Source organism: Phocoena phocoena, chromosome 11 (assembly GCF_963924675.1).
Source record: "Phocoena phocoena chromosome 11, mPhoPho1.1, whole genome shotgun sequence".
NCBI classification, from domain to species: domain Eukaryota; kingdom Metazoa; phylum Chordata; class Mammalia; order Artiodactyla; family Phocoenidae; genus Phocoena; species Phocoena phocoena.
In genome coordinates, this window is record NC_089229.1 from 77,416,053 (window position 1) to 77,432,396 (window position 16,344).

General features: G+C 40.2%; 1 pseudogene; it reads left to right on the top strand.

Moving 5' to 3' along the window:
• Positions 1-840: 840 nt before the first annotated feature.
• LOC136131422 (post-GPI attachment to proteins factor 4-like) lies at positions 841-2,011 on the top strand (annotated as a pseudogene).
• The last annotated feature ends 14,333 nt before the right edge of the window (positions 2,012-16,344 follow it).

Genomic DNA, 16,344 nt, shown 5'->3' on the forward strand with positions numbered 1-16,344 from the left:
CTTAAGAAAATAATAATAAAATAATTTCTTTCAACATAACTTCGGTTAAACAGTGAACCAGATCTTACCCTGAAAAATCTATTTTTTTAGGGTTTAAAAATCATAAGCCTTAAGCTCAGAGTCTACATATACAGCCATGTGGCAGGATGACACAATGGAGACGTTTACTAAACAACAAGAGAGAAAGTTTTCTCTTTCCCCACTCAAGAGGGTGAGCAGGCTGTTGTTCTAGAGGAACAAAGTCCCCTTATTTGGGGGCAGGGTTAGGAGCCTTTTTAAAGCTTAGGCTCAAGAAGGTGAAGGAGAAGGGGCAAACCAGTTATTTTTCCTTTTTTTCTAATCTTAGGTTTTGACTGGTGTGGACCTATCTGGCCCATTCTCAGGAGGTGCAGGATTTGAACAGCATGGTCCGTGGATGCCTGGGGCATGAACCCACAGTCCTGCCACCTTGAAAGTCTCAGTAGGACCGATGGCCAAACTGCATGTTCACAGAATAGCAGGACCGTGAATATCAGGTGATCCTCTGGGTGGCAATCATAATGGGCTCAAGACCAGAGGCTTCGCTGCGGCCTTACTCGTAGCGTTGGCCGCTTCCTGCCGGAGGACTGCCAGAACCCCAGAAGGGTGTCCCCCACGCAGCCAGGGCCAGCATCCGTGCAGGGATGACTGAATGTCACAGTGAGGGCACTTCCCTACCCCTCGCCTGCTTCTGTGGCACCGTGAGGCCGACAGAAAGGCATGAGCTGGGCGCGTGCGAGTCCAGGTTTGACTTGCACTGATTCTGGCCTGTGGTCCAGGATGGTTTGTTCTTGGGACCAGACCTGACCAGAAGTTGACCTCATGAGTATTTCAACCTCTCCAGCTGCCATGCTCCTCCGGAGGCTGAGGAAGCTCTCCTGGGGCAGCACTGCTGTCCAGCTCTTCATCTTAACGGTGGCGACCTTTGGTCTGCTGGCCGCCCTGGCCTGTCACTGGCTTCTGAACTTTTACTTCTACCTGCACCACTGGCATCTGAACCGAATGAACCAAGAGTTCCTGCAGCAAAGCTTGAGAGAGGGTGAAGCTGCCCTCCACTGCTCTCTGTCAACGGCTCAGTGCCCATCGTCTGGCAGGCCACTCCTCGCCCCTGGCTGGTCATCACCATCATCACAGTGGACAGGCAACCTGGCTTCCACTATGTCCTGCAGGTCATGTCCCAGTTTCATCAGCTCCTTCAACAATGAGGCCCCTAGTGCGAGGGGCACCAACTTTTCCTGTGCAACGTGGAGTGGAGCGTGAGCCATTTAGATGCCAAGCTGCTGTCCAAGTACGTCTCTGTGGTCAACAGCTACGAGGGCACGGAGGATGACCAATTCGTTTGAGAAAGAGAAGCAGGACTACATCTGTTGTCTGGAATCCTCCCTGCAGACCTACAACCCAGACTACATCCTGATGGTGGAAGATGACCCCGTTTCAGAAGAGCAGATCTTCCCAGTCTTGGAGCACCTTCTTCGGCCTCTGAGCCGCACCTCAGATATGCACTTTATCTAAAGCTCTATCACCCTGCGAGGCTCCAGCACTACATCACCCGGAGCCCATGCGGATCCTGAAGCGGGTTGGTGTCGGCATGTTGCTGGGGCCCTTACTAACCTGGATATATATGCAGTTTGCCAGCCAGCTGGGGTTTAGCTAACCCGTCATGCTCTTCTTCTTCCTGTACAGCATGGGTCAGGTAGAGCTTGTGGGCCGGCACTATTCCCTGGAGCTGCGGCAGCTGCTTCCTTCCCTGTACAGTGTGGTCCCTGCTTCGCAGTTTTGCACCCCGGCAATACCTTTCCCTGCCCGGGTGGCCCGCTGGACCCTCACCTACCTGTCCCAGGTGTACTGCCACAAGGGCTTCGGCAAGAACATGGCACTGTTCTCACTGTTGAGGGCCAAGGGGGAGCGGGCCTATGTGGTGGAGCCCAATCTTGTGAAACACATCAGGCTCTTCTCAAGCCTTCGGTACAACTTTCACCCCAGTCTGCCCTAGCTTGCCAAGAAATGCCTTTCTGAATTGGCCACTTCTTGGAGATGCAACTATTGAGCTCTTTCTTTGGACATGGTTGCTTGCAGATATTTCATTGCTTTAAGTTTGCTAGGGATATAGGTACTGGGATGACTGAAGAACATGCAAGTCAAGCACCTTGGCTTTGGTAACTCTCTGGCAGGAACAAGCTGTTCACCATGTGTCCAGACCTCTGGCCCTCCACACAGCCACACTGCCTCATGCAGTCTGGCCCACCCAACAAAGGGGGTATTTAAATACCACTTAAATTCTACAATTGTTTATTGATCGGCTTCGCGATAGAGTCTGTGACTGCCAAAAATATTGTGCACAGTGATATGACTGGTTTAGGATTTTAAGGGTAGAATTTGGTGAAAGGTGAGATTCTTTTGCAATGATTTCTTTCTCATTGGGCATAAGAATGGATGTATGTTTAGAATATATGTCCCAAGAGGCAGGACCATGTTGATAGATTCTATTTGTTTCCTTGACCTGGAGTAATAAAAGTGGAAAAAAGCCACACAGTGCCCAACATCTTGCAGGTGTTACCTGACATTTTCTTTTCCACACATTTGTAGTGCACTGATCATCAATTTTGTTCATGAGAACTTTAAGGCAGAGAAAGATCTGAAAGCACCTTCTTGATCATCAAGGATGGATTGCTTATGTTTAGTAATGATGTAATATTGAAGATTTCTATCATAATCTGATTCCTTGAAAGTTGGACATTGCAGAATAATATAAAATGGGTGAGCTCTTTACTAGTAGCATACCTTTTCCCTGACTTTGCTGGCTATTCATTCACCTTCATTTCTTTTTCTTCTATGCAGCATGATATTATAGGAGAAAAAAGCATGGACTGAAGTCAGAAGACCTGAATTTTTATTTCAGATCTCTGTCATGCCCTAGTGGTGTGAACTTGGGCAAGTCATAAGCACTCTGAGTCTCAGGCTTGTCGTCTATAAAATGGGGACAGTGATATCTACCTTTGAAATTGCCTTGAGGATTAAATGACAGAATGTATGTAAAACACTAGCAAGTGCTTATCTCATAGAGGGCACTTGGTGAATATTAGTTCTTTTCTCTCCTATAATAAGCATATACAACTCAAGTGTATTTTGGATAAAGTATTAGTGATATTATTTAAAGTATGATATGGGGCATAGGGCTGACACCTATGGAGCAGCTGTTCCAGACCAAACACTGCTAGAATAAAGGCTGGCTTTTCCTTGTGACTTCAGAAGGATATGCAGCTCAGTTTCATCTAGCCCCCCTCCTCCAGCCAAACCCAAAATAAGAATTGTTCATTCAAACTGGAAATGATCTGAGACTCCTCTTGAGCTTATTCCAAGACTAGCATCTGAAAATTACTCTTCTCAAAAGTTACAAGTAAATGTCACTTGACAATACTTACTGGCCAGTGGCCAACAAGTCTCTTTGAGGGGATGGATGATTATATTAGAGTTCAAGCAGCTGTCCATTTTGTTTCAGTGCCACATCTTACGTTTGCTTTTAAGTTTCCACAGTGAGCTACCATCTTGGGATCTGCTTGAGAACGCTGAGGGAGTAACAGGGGTTCATCATCACACTTTATAGATGAACAAACCGGCCCAGAGATGTTAGAGAATTTCCTTATTTTCACACAGCTGAGCAGCAGCAGAGAGGACTGGAATGTAGTAGCTTTTTTGACTTCCAGCCCCTGTACTTTTTTCTTAACCACATTCATTTTATAAATATCTATGTAATCAAATTCTCTTTTGTGAAATCTATTTGTAACCTGGGCTAAATAATATCTCTGTAACCTAAGATGGTAAAAACTCACTGTGGTGTTGGTCTTGGGGAACAAACAGGTTTCAGTATGTGTTGTGTTGTTATAGTGAGCTGTTATATATCCCCCAGGAATGTCCAAAGTGTCCAGAGCTACTAGATGACTTATTGAGATGCTCAGATTCCACCCCTCCATCCCTCCTCTCCCAGTAACTGGTTCAGCCCCATGTTTGAGAAGAGAACCACTCTCAACCTAGAATTCATTTGAGTTTGTTGCATTAATGATTGGATCTCTTCATGAAAAGTTTGTGTCCAATGACAGAACATTTAAGCTAGCCAAGCCCTAGCTTAACCAGAATCATTGCTGGTTTCCATTTCTGCTCTTTCTAGTTCAGTTGTCTACTGCACACAGACATCCCTTCCCTGAGTCCTTCATTCATGATGGCTAAGGTCATCTTTGCCTTGTCATATTTCTCTACTTACACACTAAGACATCTTACCCCATTGATCTTAACTAGAGTCTGCCATCCTTGGACATTTTCTGCAGAAGCGGAAATCCTACCCACTTTTGTCCCTACCCACTTTCTAGATCACCCTCTCTTGTGTCCCTCATTCCTAGAGTCCAAATTGTGTATGTTATTCTGGATTAGGACAGCTGACAGCTTTACACCAAAGCTGAAGTCTCTCATTTAATCCTGAGCAGGGAGCTAGGGGAGAACTAAAGTCCCCTTCCAATATCAAGGGACATAGTTTACCATGAGGGTGAAGGTCTCTAATGGTCCTGCATACTTTTCAGAATTTAAGTTATTGTCAGGCCTAAGAAGCTCCCTACTGTGACTGAGTGTATTTGCATAGACTTATCAGTTCAAATAAATGTACCTCTTTCACTGAGAAAAAAAAAAAAAGACCAGAGGCCCTCCTTCATTTCTCTGGATTGAATATATCCCTCAACCTTCTTGTAAATTAAGATATTAAATATCTTTGATAAAAATGCATGCAAATTTAACTTGATTTGGAAAAATTTAGGAATGCAATGATTCTTACTCCATGTATTGAGGAGAGAATTTATACACACTAATGAGGTTAACATAGTGGGTTTTTTTCCACTTTTGCACCTCACAGCAAACATTGCTGTTCTCAACTAACAAGCAGTGGTCTCTGCAGGAGCTCAGCAGAGTGACCACTAATAAGGGAACCAACGGAAGCAAGGTCAGCACAAAGCTACGAGTGCGAGTCCAGATGCAAATGTATTCAGAATAATTAGGGTTTGCCCACCAGCTGATGGATGTAATGCACAGTAGCAAACAGCAGAGACTTCGTGATCTACTTCCTACAAATGCTGGAATGAAAAGTAGTTTGAGTTTTGGTTGGTTCCAACTTTATCTCAGAAAACTCATAATCAGCTATAGGCCAGAGATCAGGATGCAATTCCCAGGTCTACCCAGCAATACTCCTAACCTTCAGTCCTGGGTCTGAGTCACACCTCTGTCCTTGGCCTGGATTCTGGCCCCAAAGCACCAAAATGTTGAATATTGTCAACTTCTCATTGTGCAGAGCAGTAAGTGGAAGCCTTCATGGAGCCATCTTCTCAGCCAGAACCAGAAGGCAGAGGACAGGCTGGCCACCAGGCAGCAGCAGAGTGGATTTCAGAGGCTGTGTCTTGGTGTCAGGACCTGTGGGAAGCACATGGACACAGGCCGGCTGTCGTGAGGTCTTTCCAGAGAGACACTGTAATCATGCCTGCTCAGCCTCTCATCTCCTGTCTAATTTTCTTCCCAGCATCACCTCCAGGTCTCTGCTGGCACTGATGCTTTCCCAACTGATAGTTCCCATTAAATGAGTTTCAGATGCTGATTTTCTGTCTAACGGATGGGCAAGCATTTCCGTAAGTTGCATCTCATTTTATCAACATCACTGATTTCTCTACTTTCTTGCATCCAATCAATCATTTCACTTCAACTGTGCATTTTATTAATGAGCCATTCACTCCCTTTTCCAGATCATTAGTGAAGACATCAGATTCTGACTTGACCTAACACCAGTTCCCAGGGGGAAATGCTGGCTTCCCTGAGAGCTCCCCAGGGAGACATTTTTCACTCTCCTTCTAGCTCCTTCATTGTCCCAAGCTACTTTAACATAGTTCTTAGCTCACTTTCGAACACTTTTTGGGATATTGACATTAATGTTTACCCAAGAAGCTCCTGTTTGTGGGATGAATGGACAAATGGTCAAATGATACACAGCACAATACGCATAACCATGAAATTCCAGCTCCACTAAGTATACAGTGCAGGCTCATTTATTCACTCAATTTTGTCTAAAGAGCAGAAGGATTTGACTACAATCCTTTGACTATTATCCTCTAGGCTGTTTCTGTCCTTCCAGCACTCACACTTGTACACTGATGCACCTGTTACACTTGACAGAAGCTTCTGATTTCAGTACACCTTCCTGGCTGGCTTCAGGATATTTCCTGAATATTCGCAGGTTATTGGCTGGCAGTGGATCTTACACAGGTAGCTAATGGGTAACTTTGGACAAGCCAAAAGTTTCATGGCTAGAAGAGCAGGAATTATTTGCTGGGCTTTATTTGCCTGTTTTCATCCACTCTCAGAATAAATATGGTTTTAAATCTCTGGCTTAAATCAAAGGAAATAATTTATTAGATGAAATTGATTTTCTTTTCTTTTTATTTATAGGTTGCTAGGTACAGAAGATATTCAAGTCCCAGGCAAGCCTCATTACCAGCTCTTTCATGTTTGATTGACCACTGGAAGCACTTTTCTTCCTTTTATTAAAATACTTTGAAAAACTTCATAAAATGAAAGCTAAATATAAAATTGTATCTGTCCTATCATTTTAACACCTAAAAATATTCATTTGGACCTCAATGTCCAAGGAGATGGGAGGAACCCCCTAGCGACCAGGTAGGATGTTGGGGGAGTGTGGAGGGAGGAGAAGTGGAGGCTGGACGTGACTGACGCCCTGAAGGGTGGCTGGGAGAGGGAGGAGTTCCTACGCCTAGGGGGACCCTTGGAGGCTTGGAGGATAAGGAGGGAGCACAGTGGGTGTTTCTCCCACCCACTTGGGCCTCAGGAAGACTGCTGGGCTCCGGGGCCAGTCCTCCACACTCCAAGGCCGGAGGCACTTCTGGACCCCTCTGGTGCACTGAGCCTAAGTCCCCACCCCGTCTCCACAGTGCGTTTTCCAACCCTGTGGGTCCTAAGCATATGCCCCACCCCCATAAACCCTGCCCCTTCTTAAGCCACGACCCCACAGCCAGGGCCTTTTCCAGCTTTTTCTTTTTCCCTCTTCTTTGATATTGTCATTCTGTTTTACCTTCCAGCTGTAGTTTCATCTATATCTTAATTTTTCTAACATATCTGTTAGTTTTCTCATCTTATTTTATTTTTTACTCTTTGTTATTGTTCTGCTCCTTTTTTTCTTTTTTTTATTTACTTATTTTTTTTTTTACATCTTTATTGGAGTATAATTGCTTTACAATGGTGTGGTACTTTCTGCTTTATAACAAAGTGAATCAGTTATACATATACATATGTTCCCATATCTCTTCCCTCTTGCATCTCCCTCCCTCCCACCCTCCCTATCCCACCCCTCCAGGTGGTCACAAAGCACCGAGCTGATCTCCCTGTGCTATGCGGCTGCTTCCCACTAGCTATCTACCTTACGTTTGGTAGTGTATATATGTCCATGCTTCTCTCTCACTTTGTCACAGCTTACCCTTCCCCCTCCCTTCTTTTTTCTTTTTCTTCCCCATGTGCCTTGCATAATCTTGGTTCACAAGCTGGAGGTAGGGCCTGGCTCCTGTGGTGGGAGCTCCAAGTCCAAAGCACTGGACTAACAGAGAACCTCAGACCCCAGGGAATATTCATCAGAGTGAGGTCCCCCAGAGGTCCTCATCTCGACACCAAGACCTGGCTCTACCCAACAGACTACAAACTCCAGTTCTGGAAGACTCAGGGCAAATTACCAGTAAGACAGGAACACAATCCCACCTATCAAAAAAAAAAAAAAAAAATGAGATGACAAAAAAATATGTCACAGATGAAGGAGCAAGGGAAAAACCTACAAGACCAAATAAATGAAGAGGAAATAGGCAACCTACTTGAAAAAGAATTCAGAGTAATGATAGTAAAGATGATCCAGAAACTCAGAAATAGAATGGAGGCACAAATTGAGAAAATACAAGAAATGTTTAACAAAAGATCTAGAAGAACTAAAGAAAAAACAGAGATGAACTACACAATAACTGAAATGAAAAATACACTAGAAAGAATCAAAAACAGAATAACTGAAGCAGAGGAATGAATAAGTGAGCTGGAAGACAGATGGTGGAAATAACTGCCAAGGAGCAGAATAAAGATAAAAGAATGAAAAGAATTGAAGACAAACTCAGAACCCTCTGGGAAAATACTACATGCACCAACATTCATATTATAGGGGTCCCAGAAGAAGAAGAGAAAAAGAAAGGGTCTGAGAAAATATTTGGAGAGATTATAGCCAAAAACTTCCCTAACATGGGAAAGGCAATAGCCACCCAAGTCCAGGAAGCACAGAGAGTCCTGTACAGGACAAAGCCAAAGAGAAACATACTAAGACACATATTAGTCAAATTAACAATTAAATTCAAAGAAAAAAATATGAAAAACAGCAAGGGAAAAGCAAAAAATAACTTACAAGGGAATCCCTATAAGATTATCAGCTGATTTTTCAGCAGAAACTCTGTATGCCAGGAGGGAGTGGCAGAATATACTTCAAGTGATGAAAGAGAAAAATCTACAACCAAGATTACTCCACCCAGCAAGGATCTCATTCAGATTCAACAGAGAAATCAAAAGCTTTATAGAGAAGCAAAAACTAAGAGAATTCAGCACCACCAAACAAGCTTTACAACAAAGGCTAAAGGAACTTCTCTAAGTGGGAAACACAAGAGAAGAAAAAACACTTAAGAACACAAAACAATTAAGAAAATGGTAGTAGGAACATACATGTCGACAACAACCTTGAATGTAAATGGATTAAATGCCCCAACCAAAAGACACAGACTGGCTGAATGGATACAAAAACAAGACCCATATATATCCTGTCTACAAGAGACCCACTTCAGACCTAGAGACACATACAGACTGAAAGTGAGGGGATGGAAAATGATATTCCATGCAAATGGAAATCAAAAGAAAGCTAGAGCAGCAATACTCATATCAGATAAAGTAGACTTTAAAATAAAGACCGTGATAAGAGATAAGGAAGGACACTACATAATAATCAAGGGATCAATCCAAGAAGAAGATATAACAATTATAAATATTTATACACCCAACATAGGAGCACTTCAATACATAAGGCAAATGCTAACAACCATAAAAGGGGAAATTGACATAAAAACAATAATAGTGGGGAACTTTAACACCCCACTACACCAATGGACAGTTCATTCAAACAGAAAATAAATAAGGAAACACAAGCTTTAAATGACACAATAGACCAGACAGATTTAATTGATATTTATAGGACATTCCATATGAAAGTGACAAAAATACACTTTCTTCTCAAGTGCACATGGAACATTCTCCAGGATAGATCACATCTTGGGTCACAAATTAAGCCATGGTAAATTTAACAAAATGGAAAGCATATCAAGCAACTTTTCTGACCACAACACTATGATATTAGAAATCAATTACAGGAACAAAACTGTAAAAAACACAAACACATGGAGGCTAAACAGTGTGCTACTAAATAACCAAGAGATCACTGAAGAAATCAAAGAGGAAATAAAAAAATACTTAGAAACAAATGACAATGAAAACACGATGACCCAAAACCTATGGAATGCAGCAAAAACAGTTCTAAGAGGAAAGTTCATAGCAATTCAAGCTCACTTCAAGAAACAAGAAAAATCTCAAATAAACCATCTAAGCTTACACTTAAAGCAACAAGAGAAATAAGAACAAAGAAAACCTAAAGTCAGTAGAAGGAAAGAAAACATAAATATCAGAGCAGAAAGAAATGAAATAGAAACAATGAAAACAATAGCAAAGATCAATAAAAATAAAAGTTGGTTCTTTGAGAAGATAGACAAAATTGATAAACGTTTAGCCAGACTCATCAAGAAAAAAAGGGAGAGGATGTAAATCAATAAAATTAGAAATGAAAATAGAGAAATCACAACTGACACTGCAGAAATACAAAGGATTATAAAACACTACTACAAACAAGCATATACCAATAAAATGGACAACCGAAGAAATGGACAAATTCTTGGAAATGTGCCATTTCCCAAGACTGAACCAGGAAGAATTAGAAAATATAAACAGACCTATCACAAGTAATGAAATTGAAACTGTAATTAAAAATCTTCCAACAAACAAAAATCTAGGACCACATGCCTTCACAGGCGAATTTTATCAAACATTTAGAGAAGAACCAACACCTATCCTTCTCAAACTCTTCCAAAAACCTTCAGAGTGTGGAACACCCCCAAATTTGTTCTATGAGGCCACCAGCACCCTGATACCAAAACCAGACAAAGATATCACAAAAAAAGAAAATTACAGACCAATATCACTGATGAACATAGACACACAAATCCTCAACAAAATGCTAGTAAAAACTCCAGCAACACATTAAAAGTATCATACACCATGATCAATTGGGATTTATCCCAGGAATGCAAGGATTCTTCAATATATGCAAATTAATCAGTGTGATACACCATATTAACAAACTGAGGAATAAAACTATATGATCATCTTAATAGATGCAGAAAAAAGCTTTTGACAAAATTAAACACAAATTTATGATAAAAACTCTCCAGAAAATGGGCATAGAGGAAACCTACCTCAACATAATAAAGCCCATATATGACAAACCCAGAGCAAACATCATTCTCAATGGTGAAAAACTGAAAGCATTTCCACTAAGATTAGTAACAAGACAAGGATGTCTACTCTCACCACTCTTATTCAACATAGTTTTGGAAATCCTAGCCATGGCAATCAGAGAAGAAAAAGAAATAAGAGGAATCCAAATTGGAAAAGAAGAAGTAAAACTGTCACTGTTTGTGGATGACATGATACTATACATAGAAAATTCTAAAGATGCCAGCAGAAAACTACTAGAACTAACCAATGAATCTGGCAAGGTTGCAGGATACAGGATTAATGCACAGAAATCTCTTGCATTCCTATACACTAGCAATGAATAATCAGAAAGAGAAATTAAGGAAACAATCCCATTTACCAGTGCAACAAAAAGAACAAAATACCTAGGAATAAACCTACTTAAGGACGCAAAAACCTGTACTCAGAAAATTATACAATACTGATGAAAGAAATCAAAGATGACATAAACAGATGGAGAAATATACCATGCTGTTGGATTTGGAAGGATCAATATTGGAAAATAACTATACTACCCAAAGCAATCTACAGATTCAATGCAATCCCTATCAAATTATCAATGACATTCTTCAGAGAATTAGAACCAAAAATTTCCAAATTTTACAATGGAAACACAAAAGACCCCAAATAGCCAAAGCAATCTTGAGAAAGAAAAACAGACCTGGAAGAATCAGACTCTACAACTTCAAAGTATACTACAAAGCTACAGTAATCAAGACAGTATGGTTCTGGCACAAAAACAGAAATATTGATCGATGGAACAGGATAGAAAGCCCAGAGCAAAACCCACACACATATGGTCACCTAATTGATGACAAAGAAAGCAAGAACATACAATAGAGAAAAGACAGCCTCTTCAATAAGTAGTGCTGGGAAAACTGGACAGATACATGTAAAAAGTGAAATTAGAACACTACCTAAATCATACACAAAAATAAACTCAAAATAGATTAAAGACCTAGATGTAAGACTGGACACTATAAAACTCTTTGAGGAAAACATAAGAAAAACACTCTTTGACATAAACCACAGCAAGATCTTTTTTGACCCACCTCCTAGAGTAATGAAAATAAAAACAAAAATAAACTAATGGGACATAATTAAACTTAAAGTTTTTTGCACAGCAAAGGAAACCATAAACAAAATGAAAAGACAACCCTCAGAATGGGAGAAAATATTTGCAAATGAAGCAAAGGACAAAGGATTATTCTTCAAAATATATAAACAGCTCATGAAGCTCAGTATCAAAAAAACAAACAACCCAATTAAAAAATGAATGGAAGACCTAAATAGACATTTTACCAAAGAAGACATACAGATGGCCAAGAGACATATGAAAAGATGCTCAGCATCACTAATTATTAGAGAAAAACAAATCAAAACTACAATGAGGTATCACCTCACACCAGTCAGAATGGCCATCATCAACAAATCTGCAAACAATAAATGTTGGAGAGGGTGTAAAGAAAAGGGAACCCTTTTGCACTGTTGGTGGGAATGTAAATTGATACAGCCACTGTGGAGAACAGTTGGAGGTTCCTTAAAAAACTAAAAATAGAACTACCATATGACACAGCAATCCCACTACTGGGCACATACCCTGAGGAAACTGTAATTCAAAAGGGCACATGTACCCCAGTGTTCATTGCACCACTATTTACAATAGCCAGGACATGGAAACAACTTAAATGTCCAATCACAGATGAATGGATCAAGAAAATGTGGTATATATATACAATGGAATATTACTCAGCCATTAAAAGGAATGAAATTGGGTCATTTGTAGGGTTGTGGATGGACCTAGAGTCTGTCACACAGAGTGAAGTAAGCCAGAAAGAGAAAAACAAATATTGTATATTAACACATATATGTGGAATCTAGAAAAATGGTACAGATCCACCTATTTGCAGGGCAGGATGTAGAGAATGGATATGTGGACACAGGGGGCAAACAGGATGGTGGGATGAATTGGGATATTAGGACTGACATATATACACTACCATAGCTAGCTAGCAGGAACATGCTATAAAGCAAAGGAAGCTCAGCTCAGTGCTCTGTGATGACCTAGATGGGTGGGATGGTGGGGTTGGTGGGAGGGAGGTCCAAGAAGGAGGGGATATAGGTATACATATAGTTGATTCATTTCATTATACAGCAGAAACTAACACAACACTGTAAAGCAATTATACTCCAATAAAAAAAATATTTATTTGAACATAAGTTGAAAGAAAAAACAAAGGAAAAAGCTTGATTTTCAGAAGTTGCATAACTCTGGGTAAATTATTTTTTATTTTAGAATAATTTCCTTATTATATAAAGAGTTATTTACGCAGTATACTTTTACATATTCCATATGTTCTTCCAAACCTATGAAAATTATGGTTGTTTAAAAATCTCTTTTTGGGGGCTTCCCTGATGGCACAGTGGTTGAGAGTCCGCCTGTTCGTGCCCTGGTCTGGGAAGATCCCACATGCCATGGAGCGGCTGGGTCCGTGAGCCATGGTCGCTGGACCTGCGCGTCTGGAGCCTGTGCTCTGCAACGGGAGAGGCCACAGCAGTAAGAGGCCAGCGTACCGCAAAAAAAAAAAAAAAAATTAAAATAAAAAATCTCTTTTTGGGGAAAGAATTTCCCCTCAAATCTTTCAGTTTGTAGCCCAAAGTGAAAGTGGACCTCCCATTAGTCAAGAGCTGTGGTGTTTCCTGAAGGGAAGCATTAAACATCTCCTAGGCAATAGATTCTCCAATGCCCCAGCTTTGCCGCTTCATTGTAAGCATCATGTGATCAGTAAACCATTCCAGAATGTTAAGCATCTCTTCCATGATGACCTTGTGTGCATGTTCCAGTTATAAAGATGCTGATTTAAAGTTAATTATTAAATTATACTAAATAACATAGCATAGAATAATGAAGTGTAGTATCCATATTGTTATTATGGTTAATATATTTTGGTATAGTATATTATTGTATATTATCTTAGTGTGGTATATTACACCATAGTATAACATAGTGTGATATACTATAGCACAGGGTAATATAGTACAGTATACAGTGGTCTGGTATAGTATGGAACAGTGTAGAGAGGAATAGTCTAAAATAGTATGGTAGAGTACAGTACAGTACAGAGCTGCACAGTATCTATATAGCAGAGTAGTTAGAACAATGCCTTTAGAATCACAGACCTAGTTTCAAATTGTGGTCCTACCACATACTAAATGTACAGTCTTGAGCATATTACTTAGTGCCTCTGAGCCTCAGTTTCCACATCTGAAAAATGAAGATTAAAAATACTTACCATGATGAATTGGGAGATTGGGATTGACATATATACACTAATATGTATAAAATAGATAACTAATAAGAACCTGCTGTATAATAAAATTTAAAAATTCAAAAAAAGAAAAAAGTAAAAAAGTAGAAATACTTACCATGCCATCTGAGGATGAAGTTTTTATGAGGACTGTGAAGGTAATATATGTAAAGAGGAAGCACTGACAGTTCACAAGCCCTCAATCAAAACTCATATTTCATGTATCTCACTGACAGTGGGGATGAGTAATGAAAGTGCTTGCTTTAAGGAAAGTGTCTCCCTAAAAGCATCTAAAAAGAACTGGCTAGGACATGACTCAGGAGTGGTTGGGTGGTTGTATATTTACTTCTTAAGACAAGCATCCTAAGTGAACCTCCCAATCATTTACTATATTTTGCAAAGATAGGCGATGACCCTGGGATAGTATGGAGCTACTGAATCTTTGCACTGGTGATGACAACAAGGGAGAAGAGTTTTTAGAAATAGATGACAAACAGCTGCAGCCCTCTCTATCTTGGGAAAAGCAGTACCAACTGCATAAACAAGTGTATACATTTTATTTTGTGGTTGCCTCTTCCAAAACATCCAGAAGGAAAAGATCCAGATGTGCTCAAAGATTTGCTCCCAGGAATAGTGAATGTAGAGAATGTGGAGAACCAGAATCAAAGTGAAAGCCCTGTGGAAAACACTAGGAATCAATCAAATGTTTAAGATATTAAAGTGCATAAAAATAAATTTGACCCAAATTTCTTTCTGACTTGACTACTAGTAACGACTTTGCCTCTGGCTGGCTTTGATATGTTTCATATTTAGACGTCCTTGGCGAAGACATTTGTACCCTTATACACAAGAATGTCTGTGCCCTCACTGGAAAGGAAAACACCCCCAGAGGAACACTCGGGGTTCAAGAACACGCAGACGACGAGAGTAAAAGAAACACGTAGGTGTTATAAATTTAGGGTCAATTTAATGTTTGAAAATGAGATGTAATGAAAAGCACATTGAAGTGGAGATTGGAAAACTGAACTCAACACCTAATTTGACATTTCAAATGGTTGTGACCTTGGGAATGTTTCTGAGGTGCTGTTTCCACACCTGTGTTACAGAGAAACTATCACTGCCCTTTCCTATCATCCAGAGACACTGTGATTATCAAATGAAACCATGTATGTGAGACTCCTTTGAAAAATGAAAATGCTGTATGTTGGTCTGATTGTTCTTATTAGAAAGAAGAGGAGAGAGGCAGGGGGAGAAAATGGGAAGAGTAAGGAAGGGCTTTGGAATTGAACCGGCCTGTGTTTCATAGTGACTTTGCCCCTCCTCTTAGTAAATTTGTGGCTACAGGAAAGTCATTTAGCCTTTCTTGGCCTCAGTTTCCTCATATGTAAAAATGGATATAATAAGTATTATATCTCAGAGCTGTTTGAAGGATTAAGAGGAAAAAAATGTATGTAAGCTCAAAGATTTTTTGGTTTGCAGTTTTAAAGCCATGTCTCATGCCCCTGAAGGTGTCAGGCCTATTTTTTAACCATCAAAGTGCTTTAATTCAGAGAGGCTGAGTGACCGGCTCAAGTATATGCCAGCAGATGTAGAATTCCTGATGGAATTATCTTTTTTTTATTTCAGTGTTTGTCTTGGCACCAGTTTAATAATTTTTCTTCTTTAAAATTTTCTTTTTTCTTTCTAATTGTTATACTTTTTTAAACATCTTTATTGGAGTATAATTGCTTTCTGATGGAATTACCTTGATCAGATTATTTAACAATAAAAAAATTTTAAGAACCCAAGACCTTGAAAAAATACCTGTTTTGATTCAAATTATGGCGACTATAGATCCCATGAAAACAATGAAATACATCTTACAATTTGAGAAAACTTAGAATTTTTTAGAGGCTTTTTCTGTTATGTTGAATGCTTTTCCTGTCACTGCATTTCAACTAAGCTTCAAATGCACTCCTCTTTCTCTGCAGATCAAGTTTCCTAGTGTTAGGGAAAAACAGGAAGAGGTTAGTGAGATTCAAATAGCTCTAGATTTCCTAAGCAAACCAGATACAGTTAAGAGCAGTCTGAAGGGTTTATGCCTCATCTGGTGACCAGAATCAAGACCTCTTGGGTGTCAAATTAGAACATTTTCCTCCATATCCCACTGACAACTTGGCATTCTGGATCACTGTCACCAGTGGGGAGGAGAAGGGTGGAGGAAGGGATGCAGCACATCAAGTCGAGGTGTCCACTCCCACAGTTTGAATTGTAATATGAATACCAAGTTCCCCCAAAATATGGCCTTGTTCCTCTAGATGAAAAGTTGAAAAATAAGGCT